Genomic DNA, 13624 nt, shown 5'->3' with positions numbered 1-13624 from the left:
TAGAAAAAAAATCAGTATCGGTTTCGTTTCTGATCTGTCTTTCTTAGTAGTAACCAATCACTGGTCTCTGGGTCATACTGCCCCCAGCCAATGACTACCCTCTCCCTAAGCCCCGCCCCCGGCAGCCATCCTCAGATTTTTACCGCATGTTCAAGTGTTGGGAGTCCTCGTGCTGTAGCTCTCGAGCTGCTTTTTCGCGCTTTTTTCAGGAGATTTTTCTAATTTTTCAGTTAAATAGAGCCTCAAGCTCCACTGTTTCTACCTCCGATCAACGGGGATCCGTTTCGGAGTTTTCTACGCCCCTCAAGGGTGAAGATTTCATCGAGTTGCGCTTTTGGAGGATTCCAGAAGTTCCGAGGCCTACCCCGGACATGGCCCAGGAGAAAGGAAGCTCGACGCCCGGGAAGCTGTTCAGTACCTGCCCTGGATGCCAGCTTCAGAATGTTTTCAAGGAGGACGAGCATTCGTTATGCCTCTACTGTCTCCATGAGGACAAGACGCACACGGAGAAGGACTGCGCGTTTTGTGGGACCATGAAGGATCGCCACCTCCGTCTCGCCAACTGGCTGGAAGGGAAGAGCCCGTCAGGCGAGAAGAAGAAAAAGAAGTCGGAGCGGTCTTCTAAGTCCTGTGAGGGTGCCCCGGCGACGGGGGCCCAACAAAAAGCTAAGCACAGCGAGTTCGCGGGCACCGGGACCGCCGAACAGTCGGGCTCCTTGGCTGCCAGGCAGGGCGATCCTCCCCGGCACCATCAACCACGGGCCAACGCTCTGGCTCGGGTAAGAGGAAGTTCGAGAACCCGGCGAAGCTTCTGGAGAGGCCCTGGTCGATCTCGAAGATTCCAGCAGAGGGGGAGCGAGGCTCGGACCCTCCCCCCAAGGTGAAGGCCCCAGGCGTCCAGAAGGTGACGATGGCCTTAATTCACCCTGCTAGGGCCTCGATTGAGGATGTCGCCGCGACCCTGGCTCAGCCTGTGGAGGCTACACCAGTGGAGGCGCCCTCAGAACCCAGAGTCTCCCTGCCACCGCGGAGGGAGGCGTCTTTCAGGCCCATTGAGAAGACCCCCATGAAGTCCTCGTTGAAAAAGGTGGGGGAGGGGCTGGTGGCCATCGGTGGATACGGACACAACCTCTGAAGAAGAGCTCATCGAAGTCGTGGAAGAGGCCCAGCCCATCGGGAGGGATCCCAACGAGGGCGACGACGAGAGTGACAGGGTCGCCGACAAGGCTCCTCAAGAGCCCTCGCCCGTCGTTTCCAGCGCCGCAGGACACTTCGGCGGCCATTTTGTCAGCGATTCAGTCCTTATGTTCGGAGATAAGGACAAGGTTGCCCCTCCCCCCGGCGGAGGTACCTGAGCCAGACCCGACGGGGGAACCGGAGCCAGGACCTTCGGAAAGTCCACCGCATAAGTGGAGAACGCATCCTATGCCACCTCTCCTACCTCTGCGGCCTGCTCTGCCTTCCCCCCGGTCTACTACCCACGAGGATGGCACGGACACGGCTACGACAGGTACAGATGACGACGGAGGCGATGACGGGACGTGTCCCCTGTCGCCCCCTGCTCGGGCGTCCCCGCCCGACGAGATTGGATCCTTTCATGCCATGATTTCCAGGGCATCCAAGCTCTTCCAGCTCTGCCCAGAAGAGAAGAAGGAGGAAGGGCTCCTTTACCAACAGCGCAAGGCTAAAAGGAAGACGGTCCGCGCCGTACCGCTTCTTGATGACATCTGGTATGAGGGGCTCGTCCTCCTCAAGAACCCTGCCACGGCGCCGGCAAAGAGGGACCGGTACGAGAAGAAGTACCAGGTCCCCGAAGCTGCCCCTTGTGCCTTCAGGCACACCCCGGATTTGGTCGTCTCGGCGGCGGCAAAGAAGAAAGCTGGGGGGGCATCGGCCTTGACATCAACTTCCCCGCCGGACGGCGAGGGCAGGAAGTTGGACACGATGGGACGGCGGATCATCTCATCCGCAGCAACGACTATCAAAATCGCCCCTCTGTTTGACTTCCTTCCGGACGCCAAAAGGGCTGAGGCCCTTGAAATCATACAGGAGGGTGAGATTGCTTCCGACCACGCCATCACGGTGGCAACGGACATCGCCGACACCGGTTTCCGTCAGTTGGGCAACAGTGTTTGCTTGAGACGACGAGGATGGCTCAAGGCCACGGATTTCCGCTAGGACGTACAAACCAAGGTTTTGGACATGCCCTTCGACGGGAACAACCAGTTTGGGAAGGCGGTTGATGAGTCCCTTCAGGCCATCAAGACAGACACAGAGACTGCTCGGGCACTGGGAGTGCTCCAACAACGACGGCCGTCCTTTCGAAGCACCCGAGGCAGACAAGGTGCCTCCAAGGGATCCGGCAATGGCTCCTCCACGTACCGCCAAGCGGCAAGATCTTCGTCCCAGGAAGCCTAAAGGGGACGCGGCAAGTCAGGTGGTGCCCGTCATCGTCGACGGGGAGGTCAAGGAGGCAAGGCGGCCTCCAAACAAGATTGAACCGACTGTGGGGTAGAGCCCCCGCCGAAGCACCCTGGTGGGAAGCCGGCTGGCGAGGTTCGTCAGCATGTGGGAGTCCATCTCCACCGACCGTTGGGTGCTGGACGCCTTGGCCCAAGGGCACGCCCTTGAGTTTCAGAAGAAGTGCCCTCGCGTTCCACCCGTGGCCAGGAAGGAAAATCACGTCCCTCAACTACTGTTGGAAGTAAGGGCGATGCTCAAGAAGGGTGCCATCAAGCTCGTCCCAAAGAGGCTTCGGGGCTCCGGAGTTTACTCAAAGTACTTCCTCGTAAAAAAGAAGACAAGAGGATGGCGCCCCATCCTGGACCTACAACAACTGAACAAGTACATCAAGGCACAGAAGTTCCGTATGGTCACCCTCCAGCACGTGCTGGGACAGCTGGAGGAGGGCGATTTCCTGTCGTCCTTGGATTTGGAGGATGCATACTTCCACATCCCCATTCTAAAAAGACACTGAAAGTTCCTCAGGTTCGTGGTCCAAGGGCGGCACTACCAGTTGAAGGCCCTCCCGTTCGGATTGAAGTCGGCACCCAGGGTGTTCACCAAGTACCTCACACTGGTGGTGGCGCGGCTGCGCCTACAGGGGATCCACGTCTACCCCTACCTGGACGACTGGCTCATCCGGGCAAGGACAAGGGAGCTCACCGTGGAGCACACTGCGAAGACCTTCCAGCTGCTCACGGACCTGGGATTCTCCATCAACTTTCTAAAATCCCACCTGGTTCCGTCGCAAGTCGCCCTGTTTCTGGGAGCCAAGCTCAACACAGTGGCGTGGCTGGCTCCGCCGTCGGAGGAAAGGACCAGGACCATTCTGGGCAAGGTGCAGCGTCTGCTGGCCACGGACATGGCCAGGGTAAGATCTATCAAATCCCTCCTCGGGAGGATGTCCTCCTGCATTTATCGGGATGATGTCGTCCTGCATTTATCTGGTGCGCCTTTGCAGGCTTCAGATGTGCCCCTTACAAGAGTTCCTAGACATCCGCTGGGTCCAGTCAACAGGCAGCTTCGAGGACAGGATCCCTCAACGAGACGTTCCGTCAGGCGATCCGGTGGTGGGGTACCCTCTCCCATCTGTCGGCGGGCACAGACTTTCAGACCCCAGCTCACCAGGTGACGGTGACGACGGACGCCTCCCTGGAAGGTTGGGGAGCGCACTCCGGAGATCTTCACGCGAGAGGCCTTTGGCTCCCGGAGGAGAAGTCTCTCCACATCAACATCTTGGAGCTCCGCGCAGTGTTCTGGGCCCTCCAGGTCCTTTCTTCCGTCCCTCAAGGGCAAGGTGGTGAGGATCTTCACCGACAACACCACCACGATGTTCTAGATCCGGAAGCAGGGCGGAACCAGGTCCCCGGCCCGATCCAAGGAAGCCCAGGATCTGTGGCATTGGGCTGTCGCCCAAGGGATGTTTCTGGTGCCTCTTCATCTGGCAGGAATAAAAAACATAATCGCCGACTCACTCAGCAGGGAGTTGCGCTCGTGCCACGAGTGGGAACTATGCCAGGATCAAGTGGATCGACTCTTCCGACGATGGGGCGAACCCCAAATTGATCTCTTCACGACGGTGACGAATTCCAAGTGCCGGAGGTTCGCCAGCAGGTTCCCCCAGCCGAGGAGGATGGGCGATGCTTTCTCGTTCCCCAGGGACGGCCTATTTCTTAGTGTGTTCCCTCCGCTGCCATTGCTGCTCTGGCTCATCAACCAGCTCAAGAGGTCCCGGTGCAGGATGATCCTCGTTGCACCGGCGTGCCCGAGACAGATCTGGTTCCCGGACCTTCTGGACTTGTCAACGTCCCCACCAGTCAAGCTGCCGACGGACGCAGGCCTTCTCTCCAGAAAAGGAGGCGCCATTCTTCACCACAACCCAGAGTCGCTGAACTTGCAAGCCTGGCTCCTGCAGCACTAGAGTTTGGAGGGTACGACATCCCGGTCGGCTGCAGAGAGGTTCTTGCAAAGGCCAGGGCGTCCTCCACTCTCAAGTGCTACGGACATAAATGGATGAGGTTCTCTGTCTGCTACCGTGCACAGAAGATTACCCTATGTGGATTAAGGCCCCTGAAGTACTGCTGTATCTACTGTCGCTGGCCAAAGCTGGACTGGCTCACGCCTACATCAAAATACATCTGGCTGCAATCTCCTGATATACCAGGACTACGGGACGAGAGTCCTTGTGGTCTCATCACCTGGTGAAAGAATTCATGAAGGGACTATTCCGATCATTTCCGCTGGTGAAGGCTCCTGCCCCGGCGTGGGAGCTTAATGTGGTGCTGACCAGGCTCATGGGGGCCCCATTCGAGCCTATGCATTCGGCGCCTTTGAAGTTCCTGTCATGGAAGACAGCTTTCCTCGTGGCCATCACCTCCGCACGACTAGTGGGAGAGATCAAGGCCCGATCTTGCAAACCTCCATACTTGACTTTTCATGACATGACACGAGGGTGGTGCTGAGGACACACCCCTCCTTTATGCCCAAGGTGCCGTCGGACTTCCACCTCAACGAGCCCTTGGTGTTGCCAGTTTTCTTCCCGTGGCCTTCGTTGCCGGCCGAGAAGACTTTGCACTCGCTGGATGTAGCTAGAGCGTTGAAGTTCTACCTGGACCGCACAAAGAGTTTTCAGAAGACGTCACAGCTGTTTGTGAACTTTGGGACTGTGAATCAAGGGAAGGCTCTCTCGAAGACTTCCATTTCCAGATGGCTCTCCGGCTGCATCATGCACTGTCACCGGTTGGCAAACCGACCGCTGCCCGGCCGTCCGAGAGCCTATTTGACCAGAGCGGTCGCTGCTACCACGGCGTTCCTGTCTGGTGTGCCCCTGCTGGACATCTGAAGGGCTGCGACGTGGAGGTCGACGAACACCTTCACAAGATTCTACTGCGTCGATCGGGACTCCAGGGAGAAGTCCAGGGTCGGCCAAGCAGTGCTGCGCAACCTGTTCGCCTAAGGTGAGCCTGGTGAGGAGGTAAGAGTTGCTTAATGTTGAGTTGTTGTATTGCTTAATGTTGAGCCTGTTGCCACCTCCCGTGGTTGTGCATGTGTGTACTGCTATGTATTCTCTTATTCATGAGCATGTAAATCCATGCCAGACCCCATGCTGGAGAAGGAACAAGTTACTTCCCTGCAACTGTTGTTCTCCAGCATGGGTCTGGCATGGATTCACATGCGAACCCTCCCGCCTACCCCTCTGCGGCTCTTCACTTGGTCATACTGCCACTTTACGTGCTACCAAATCTGAGGATGGCTGCCGGGGGCAGGGCTTAGAGAGAGGGCAGTCATTGGCTGGGGGCAGTATGACCCAGATACCAGTGATTGGTTACTACTAAGAAAGACAGATCAGAAACAAAACTGATACTGATTTTTTTTCTATACCGAGGATTCCCGGCCTGACGACGGGGAATATTCATGAGCATGTGAATCCATGCCAGACCCATACTGGAGAACAACAGTTACAGGTAAATAACTTGTTCCTTCTCCTGCACCCGCTTACTTTCCACTCTACCTCTCAGCACCTTTCCACTACATGCACCACTCTAAGACACACATTGCGCACAACCTCTGCCATAAGAAAGCAGCTATGTGGTCTAGCTGTGCACACAATGGATGTCCCACACTCTCATGATTTCCCGAACTACCTCTCCATACCCATCCAGAGCCCAGCTATACATTGGTGGCCAAGGACTTGGCCACCCTACCTACCTTCGTATTGGCTAAAATGCACACACACTTTCTAAACCTCTCTGAGGACTTTCCCATTCCTGGACTTCTGTTCCTCGAGGTCATTGAACCTACAGCGATTTGGGACCATACCACTGGTGAAAGGGACTATACAAATGAGAATTACTTTACATTTACATTACCTGGGGTGTGGTGGCAATTGCCTGCCCTATCGTGCATTGCTGCTGAAACCGGTGTGTTTTCTCATCTCCCTTGTTAGTTTGGAACAGGCAATGTATAAGTATGTTCAGAAATACTTTGAGACCATGCAAGAGCGATTCGACCTCGCACCCATGGACCGGTTTCGACATGCGCAACTGGCCCACGCCATCCGCACCCAATTCCCTGATACGACAACCATACCCCCCTATACTCCCATTGAGACCAACATCCTTTCGCAATACATTGACACCAAGATCACTTCCACGCTCTATCAAGCCCTTAACTCCTTTGGGGCGACGCAGCTAGATGGGCTCAAAGAAAAATGGGAAAAGGACATAGGTCAAATGGAACCAGAAGAGTGGGTAGCGGCATTGATGTCCCCTAGAGAAATAGGCATAGACTCCAAGCTCAGGCGTTTACAACTGAGGATCCTCCACCGCACATACTATTCACGCACTGCCATGGCCAAATGGGGGGGACTGGAAGACGGGACATGCCTCAGGTGCAAAACAGAACCTGCCACGTTTTACCACATGTTATGGGACTGCCGAGTCTTACAGGTCTTCTGGGAGAACTGTATCAACAAGATCGCAGCCACCCTGGCGACAACAATCCCCAGGGACCCCAAAATGATACTGCTGGGAATCCGAGGGGAAGTGGATCTCTCGAAATATGAAAAAATATTTCTGGCACTGGCATTTGGGGCAGGCAAAAGATTGATCGCGGCTAGCTGGGGCTCTGCCGACCCTCTATCCGTGAACCGCTGGAGCAATGAGCTGGACAGATGCGCGGCCTCGGAGCGCCGGATTTATAATGCACGGGGTTGCCCCCGCAAATTCGGAAAAATATGGGGTAAATGGTTGGACGCTAACTGAAATCTGCCGTTGAAAATAGACATGTACTGTTGTTAACATTGGTTACCTGCCCTATCCCACAAATGCCTGATGGCTCTCGACCCGAATGGGTTCCTTTTGCTTTTTTAAAACTGCCTTGCTACCATGATCTGATGTATGCCTTTGATTCATGTTTGTTTTGTTGTTTGTTACTAAAACGTAATAAATAGAATTATTAAAAAAAAAAGAAAAGTATGTTCAGAAATGTGACCCGGTTGACTCGCAAAACATGCATGCTTTAATCAATTGAGCCGTGTTGAACGCAAGCCTCATTTGGTGAAGAGCCCTCTAGCCTGCATTACTGTGTCGGGGTGCCTCAATGTCTCTGCAGATCGCCACGCTGTAAGAATTCCCCTGGCACACAGTCTCGCATGTTACTACTATGATGCTAGTTGCAATTTAGAGATGAGAACACTTGGACATGACTTTGTTTATTAGTCGTTGTGTACTCTGAGCAGTCAATCTGCGTTGGTGACTTTACCCATTTCTATGACATGTTTTGACCTAAGTGTGATTGTTACTCTCCCCTTGGCGAAGGAGTGCAGGCAACTTAACTGCTCATGTAGCGGTCTCCATTGGGTAGCTTTAGTCTAGCTGTGGTAGAATTGCCCTACTCTTTATGCATAATAAGGTACATCATTCGTGTAGTATGTTCCTCTTTGTAGTTTCCGCTGAAAGATGCCAAAGTCACGTCGGTGGCCATAGTACTGCAGGCAAGATCTGTGAGTGTGGCATGGGTGGGAAGTAGAGCAATCACTCTACTCCAGAAAACCCCTGCTACTCTACCTTACCTCCAAATATAATATTAGCATGTCCACACTTAGATAGAATTGTGAACATTAGCCTGCGATGCATCTGGATGGGGCTGTGAATGTTGGCGTGCCCACACCTAGATAGAACTCTGAACATTGGCCTGCGCCGCATCTAGATAGAATTGTGAATATTAGCCTGCGTCGCATCTAGATAGAATTGTAAACATTAGCCTGCGTCGCATCTGGACATAATTGCGAATATTAACATGTCCACACTTAGATAGAATTGTGAATATTAGCATGTCCACACTTGGATAGAATTGTGAGCATTAGCCAGCGTCGCATCTAGATAGAATTGTGAATATTAGCATGGACAATACTGTGAATGTTAGCATGCAAAAGGTCAGGTAACCAACTAACCAATATAACCTCAAACTCTGCATACTTATCTCACTCAAAAACTCACACAACCATCTCTCGCACCACAAGCCGCACGCCCTTCACAACACTGCAACAACACATAAGCCGGAGCAACAGCACACGCGGGCGGACACCGATCCAATACCCGCACCAAAGCTCAGCACCTGGTGTCTACCGAGTTGAAGCTGCCAACAGAACACCACTCCTCTCACTATCCTACTCCTTCTTCACCTTACTAACCCATCTCCCCTTATCGTTTGCAGATCCGCCAGAGCGCCTGCGGACCAATTCCGTTGGTGACGGTGCGCGGTACAAATACCTTTAACATTCGTGCTAGGGTGCATTGCTGTGGCTTGCCTGTTCCTTACCCTTGTAAATATTGTGTGACCCAGTACTGATAGTATTAGGGTGACCAGACGTCCCGGTTTTGTCGGGACTGTCCCGGTTTTTGGTGTTCTGTCCCCCTTTTTCAAGATTATGTTTCCATTGGAAACTGCAGCGGTCCCTGTTTTTGGTAGTTTTTTAGCTGGCATGTAGGAATGCACAATCGGACACAGAAGAAATGCTGCATTTTACAACTTAACATAGTGTTAGTTTGTGATAAATTAATTATAATATGTGTTTATTTGAACAGTAACACGTATACCCCCCCTCCTCCTCCTCCTCCTCCAACCTCTACTGAAGTGTAGTGCCTTGACAGCCACTTTCAAGAGTTAGTCCTACTTTTATGTTAGTTGTCCTGCCCCGCTTTTTTACTTTTTAAATGTGGTCACCCTAGATAGGATGCATGCAGCCGACACAGTGAGGGAGCGGGGGAGGGGGGCATGGGAAGCAGGCACCTCTCTCATTGAAATCCTCACATCCTGGGAAAATAAACACTATGCGCTGCAAATCAATTACCTGATGTAACACGGCCCGCCGCCCCTCACCTCCCAGTAGCAAATCTTTCAAAGCCACCAGCTGAGTTGTGAAGGGGGAGTAACAAAAAAAAATTCAAGTATTGATAACATGATTGCGCAGTGCTGCATTAATTAAGTCTGTGCCGCTTTACTCCTCCCTGTAGGTTTAGACACATGTTTCAGCAAATGCATGGCCTGGCCTCTGTGCCAGAGTTTCGTAACTCTTTGAAACTGTAATACATTTTTGGCTGCAAGTTTCACAGTTCGGCTAAGCGCACATTCCGTAGACCTGCCCTTGTCTGCTTGCCATTAGTAAAAATAAGATCCTGCCATGTCTTTCAACTTACTGTGTGGCTTGGGTGAATGCACTGGTGGCGTTCACTGTGAATGCATCACAGCCCACATAGAACCTTTCTCTGCTGTGAGCACAACGGGGAAGGGTTCAGAATGTGTCTAGAGGTCCACAGACTACTTCTGTGGATGCTTCGTGTGCCTGTTTGAACAGGGGACTATGAACACATAGCGGGGCTAACCCCTACCACGCCCCTTGCATAGCAACTGTATTGCATAATATCTCATACTTTGTTCACCCAATGATATGAGACAGAGACCTTCTGAAAGTTGGAAACATATTACACTTTATTGGAAACACATGATCGCATTATTAGTCATCCTATCGGGCGGCCCCAGCCCTGCTCAGGTCTTACGAATGCCTGGCCCAAAACATAGTCCTTTTCCAGGCTCCAGCCAATCTCACCTTACAAAGTCCCATGTCCAAAGACCTGTGAGCACTGTCACTTCCGCTCTTGCGAGAACGGCCCGCCCTGGTGTCCGACTGCCAGTTCATTCACTCCCATTTGGACAATGGAGCGAACCCGAGTCCCAACCGTCCCTAGTGGTATCCGTGCCCGTATCACTCCATCCTGGCTGAAGCAGCCAGTGGTTTTAGCTCGCGGAACACCCTGCAGTGTGCCTCCTTCTCTGGGACCGCCCTTGTAACTCCACCTGCGACGGAGAAAATCATTACAAAAATTGCTACAATCACCCATGTGTAAAGATTGGTTAACATGTGTCAGGCATTTAAAGTACACTGTTTACAAACAACATTAGACCATGTCCTCCTAGAGGCCTTTAATTCCTCCCTATTTATTCCCACAGCTGGAGTGGGAGGGTGGTAGCTGCTACCTGGGCTGGAATAGAGACTCGGCTCTCTCAGCTCAGGCTATTTATGCGCCCCAGAGGGACCAGCCATTTCCGGCTGGACCCACGGGGGAACAGGCACTACGCCCCCTCAGAGAGGAGGCAAGTCCATGGTGGGAGTGGCCAGATGGGCGGCCTGCTGTGTCAGCTGCCCCTCTAGCGCCCCCTGCATGAGCTAGTGTACCTGCTCAGCGGCTGCTCCAATACGTCTCTAACAGATTTGCCCAGAGAACAGTTGCTCGAGAGTTGGGAAAACCTTTAGGCTTGCACACGGGTGCTTTGCCCTGTGTAGTAAATGTTTGCATTATTTCTGAAATGAAAACTAGTTCAAATAAACTGCAGGGGAAAAGGCAAACCCAAGTTGGTCTGGGGGAAGGAGAGTGGAACACAGGAAATCAAGATTGGTTCTAATGCTGCCTCATACATGCCGTGTCCCCATGGCACCCAGGAGGCACTTTTGATTTTGCTATTATAGATCCAGGATTACAAGTCATTCAATGCACCAGAAAGGGCGCTGGATGGCCATCTACATCCTGGCAAAGGCCGCCTTGCCCTGCATGCTGCTTTCAGCTAGCATGGCTGACCCAGTGGAGTGAAATGTGGGACTCACTGTGCAGTCCGTGGAGGTGGTTCCGGGACTGATGACGGTCTGTGATCGTGGCAATGCTTGTTGTGTCTTAGCTGTTGCCCTACTCTGCATTTCTGTCTTTCTGCCTTCCTTAAGAAAGACGGCATCAGTGGCATTTCGTTATATCATGACTGTGGCATATGCAATAGGAGGTAGGATTCATGCATTTGTGGCATGAGGTGTAGCCCAATTGCGCTAGGAGTACTGCGATAATAATGTGCCATATGAGTGCTGTAATATAGCCCAGCGCCTGCTGCATATACCACTGTGTAATCTGCAGATAATAATCTTTGCACGGGCACCTTGGCCTTTCTAAATAGACAGAAGGTGTGTTAGTGAGTTGTTGATGGAAGCTATTCAGAGGTGTCAATAGACTATTGTCTGTGCTGATGTAAGGGAAAGAAAATGAATCAATGTGAAAAAAAAGCAATGTCCCATAAAACAGAGGCAACATTACACCTTTAGTGGCACAACAGTAAGAAAGTCAGGTACCAATACGCATGTGAGGTCACAACTGGCCTTAAAGAGGAAAATGACATCAAACTGGGTCTAGAATTGATTTATTTGTGCATTTGTATAGCGCACCAAACCCGTAGGCATCAATATATACAATTATACGTGTGCAGCGCCCCCTGTGGGGATATATTACTCTGAAGGGTTCCACATGACAAAGTTGTCTGATGTCACTTGGTATCCTGCGGTGGAACATATATATCCCAGAGCTGATAGCTACCATTTATTATTTTATATTGTGTACGATCCCCCCATCCCGTGTTACTTTTCTTTCCCCTTCTCCTATCCCTTCCCCCTGTATTAAGGTTTCTCGTAAGTACTGGTCGAACTAACATGTTGCCCTTGACAATGAGCCCCTTTTCTGCGGACAGCTCGATTTGAACTTCCCAAAAAGCTAAGAATGCTCCTAGAACCTGGTTCATGTTTGGCCATCTGAGATGCATGTGTCCTGAACTTGTCCTAGTTCTTCCACCCATACGTCCTTCGCTATGGTCTGGTCAACTTGTGTTTTGCATGCTGCCAAAGTTGAATTTTTATCTGATGTGCGAAACCTGAGGGCGTTCTCACATGTACTCCCCTTGGGTCCTCTTCTCAAGTGGCCAGGGAAAGGCTTTTGGATCCTGACCCTTGGGGTTGTTAAGCGAGGGAGAATCACCTGGGTTGAGGGTCTTTGGGGATGGGCCACGAGAGGTCATGGGGTGAGACACAGTATTACACATTTCCCTTTTTATAAAGAGTCCTTTATCCCAGAGGCAGTTATGGGGTAGTATTATCCCTGTGCCACTGACCAAGAAATTAAAATATTTTCAATCCAGAAGAAACAACAGAAAAATGGTGAAGAGAGGGGTTAAGAGTAAGGTAGGTGAGACATGGTACACCCCCTTTCCCTATTGAAGACCACTCTAACCCTCTCACAGCCTTCATAGGCTATTGTAAAAGCTCTCTCCTCCTTTCCCCACATTTTACATCTGACAGTACTGGGACGAGGAATAGGTGACTAGGAGTGATGAACACTAAAACCACATTTCACCACTCTAGTACTGGGACAATGATGATGCCTGTAGAGTGATTTAAAGAGTGTGTACTGCTTCTGTGTAATATAAAACATAACAGTTCACTCCCGAAGGGGCATCTTGGCACTAATAACAGATGTTTATTGTTACCCAACTTAATGGTACTCATTTTATCAACCTCGGAAGGATGAAGGGCTGAGTGGAGCTGCCAGGATTTGAACCTGTGACCTTGAGGTCAAACACAGGTCCCTGTAGTGGAGGTGTTAGTCCACTGAGCCATAGACCCCGTGTAGACAGATTGTTGCTCGGTTCGGAGCAAGTTGTGCTCCGGCGTGACAGGTCTGAGGTCCTAGGGTGGTAGCCCAGGGTGGGAGGATTAATCGTTCCCTTGTCTGTAAGTAACCTGTGTTGTATGACTGGTTGCAGTGTTTGGTCCTGAGTGGTTGGGTGTGCTGTGTGTTATGGTTGTTCTACTGTTTATTTAGGAAGGAAGGTGTGTGGTGTCTGGCATGTTTACCTGGCATGGTTGTGTGCGGAGTGAATGATTTCGAGCTGTCTATGTGGGTCTGCTACTTTCGGAATGCCAGAGGGAATGTAGAATGTTGTGTGAGGGGGATTCTGTGGATGACGGTTTGTGAGGAGCCTGCAGTAGAAGGATACCTAACCCTATCTGTCCCCTGTAACCTTCTACCTGACTTCTAAGTAATAATATATACGTCCTTTTGTACTTACCTGACTCCTGTGTGGTTCCTGTGAGCTGGCTGCCTACCTGCGGTTCCCCAGATACTACAGTATGGACTTGTGGTGATATCAGTGATATCAATGTTAGACACTAAGGAGCCAAAGGTGTAAATGAGCTGCCCTTATTGGAGGTTGAAATTGATCCTTTTAAGGCAGGAATTGCTAAAAGCAAAGC

At 51.6% G+C, this 13624-nt stretch overlaps 1 protein-coding gene and 1 long non-coding RNA gene across 5 annotated transcripts in view; one reads left to right on the top strand and one right to left on the bottom strand.

Annotated features, from left to right (window-relative positions):
* Positions 1–13624, top strand: part of TSNARE1 (t-SNARE domain containing 1) — a 1594453-nt gene that overhangs the window by 847955 nt on the left and 732874 nt on the right. The gene's annotated exons all lie outside the window — the stretch shown is intronic.
* Positions 9814–13624, bottom strand: part of LOC138498697 (uncharacterized) — a 120568-nt gene continuing 116757 nt past the window's right edge. The window contains exon 3 of the long non-coding RNA XR_011278842.1: positions 9814–10359. This is a non-coding gene — a long non-coding RNA (uncharacterized lncRNA). The remainder of the gene's footprint in view (positions 10360–13624) is intronic.

Source organism: Ambystoma mexicanum, chromosome 5q (assembly GCF_040938575.1).
Source record: "Ambystoma mexicanum isolate Mex_15411 chromosome 5q, UKY_AmexF1_1, whole genome shotgun sequence".
Classification (NCBI taxonomy): Eukaryota; Metazoa; Chordata; class Amphibia; order Caudata; family Ambystomatidae; genus Ambystoma; species Ambystoma mexicanum.
This window is presented reverse-complemented; position numbering and strand designations above follow the sequence as displayed.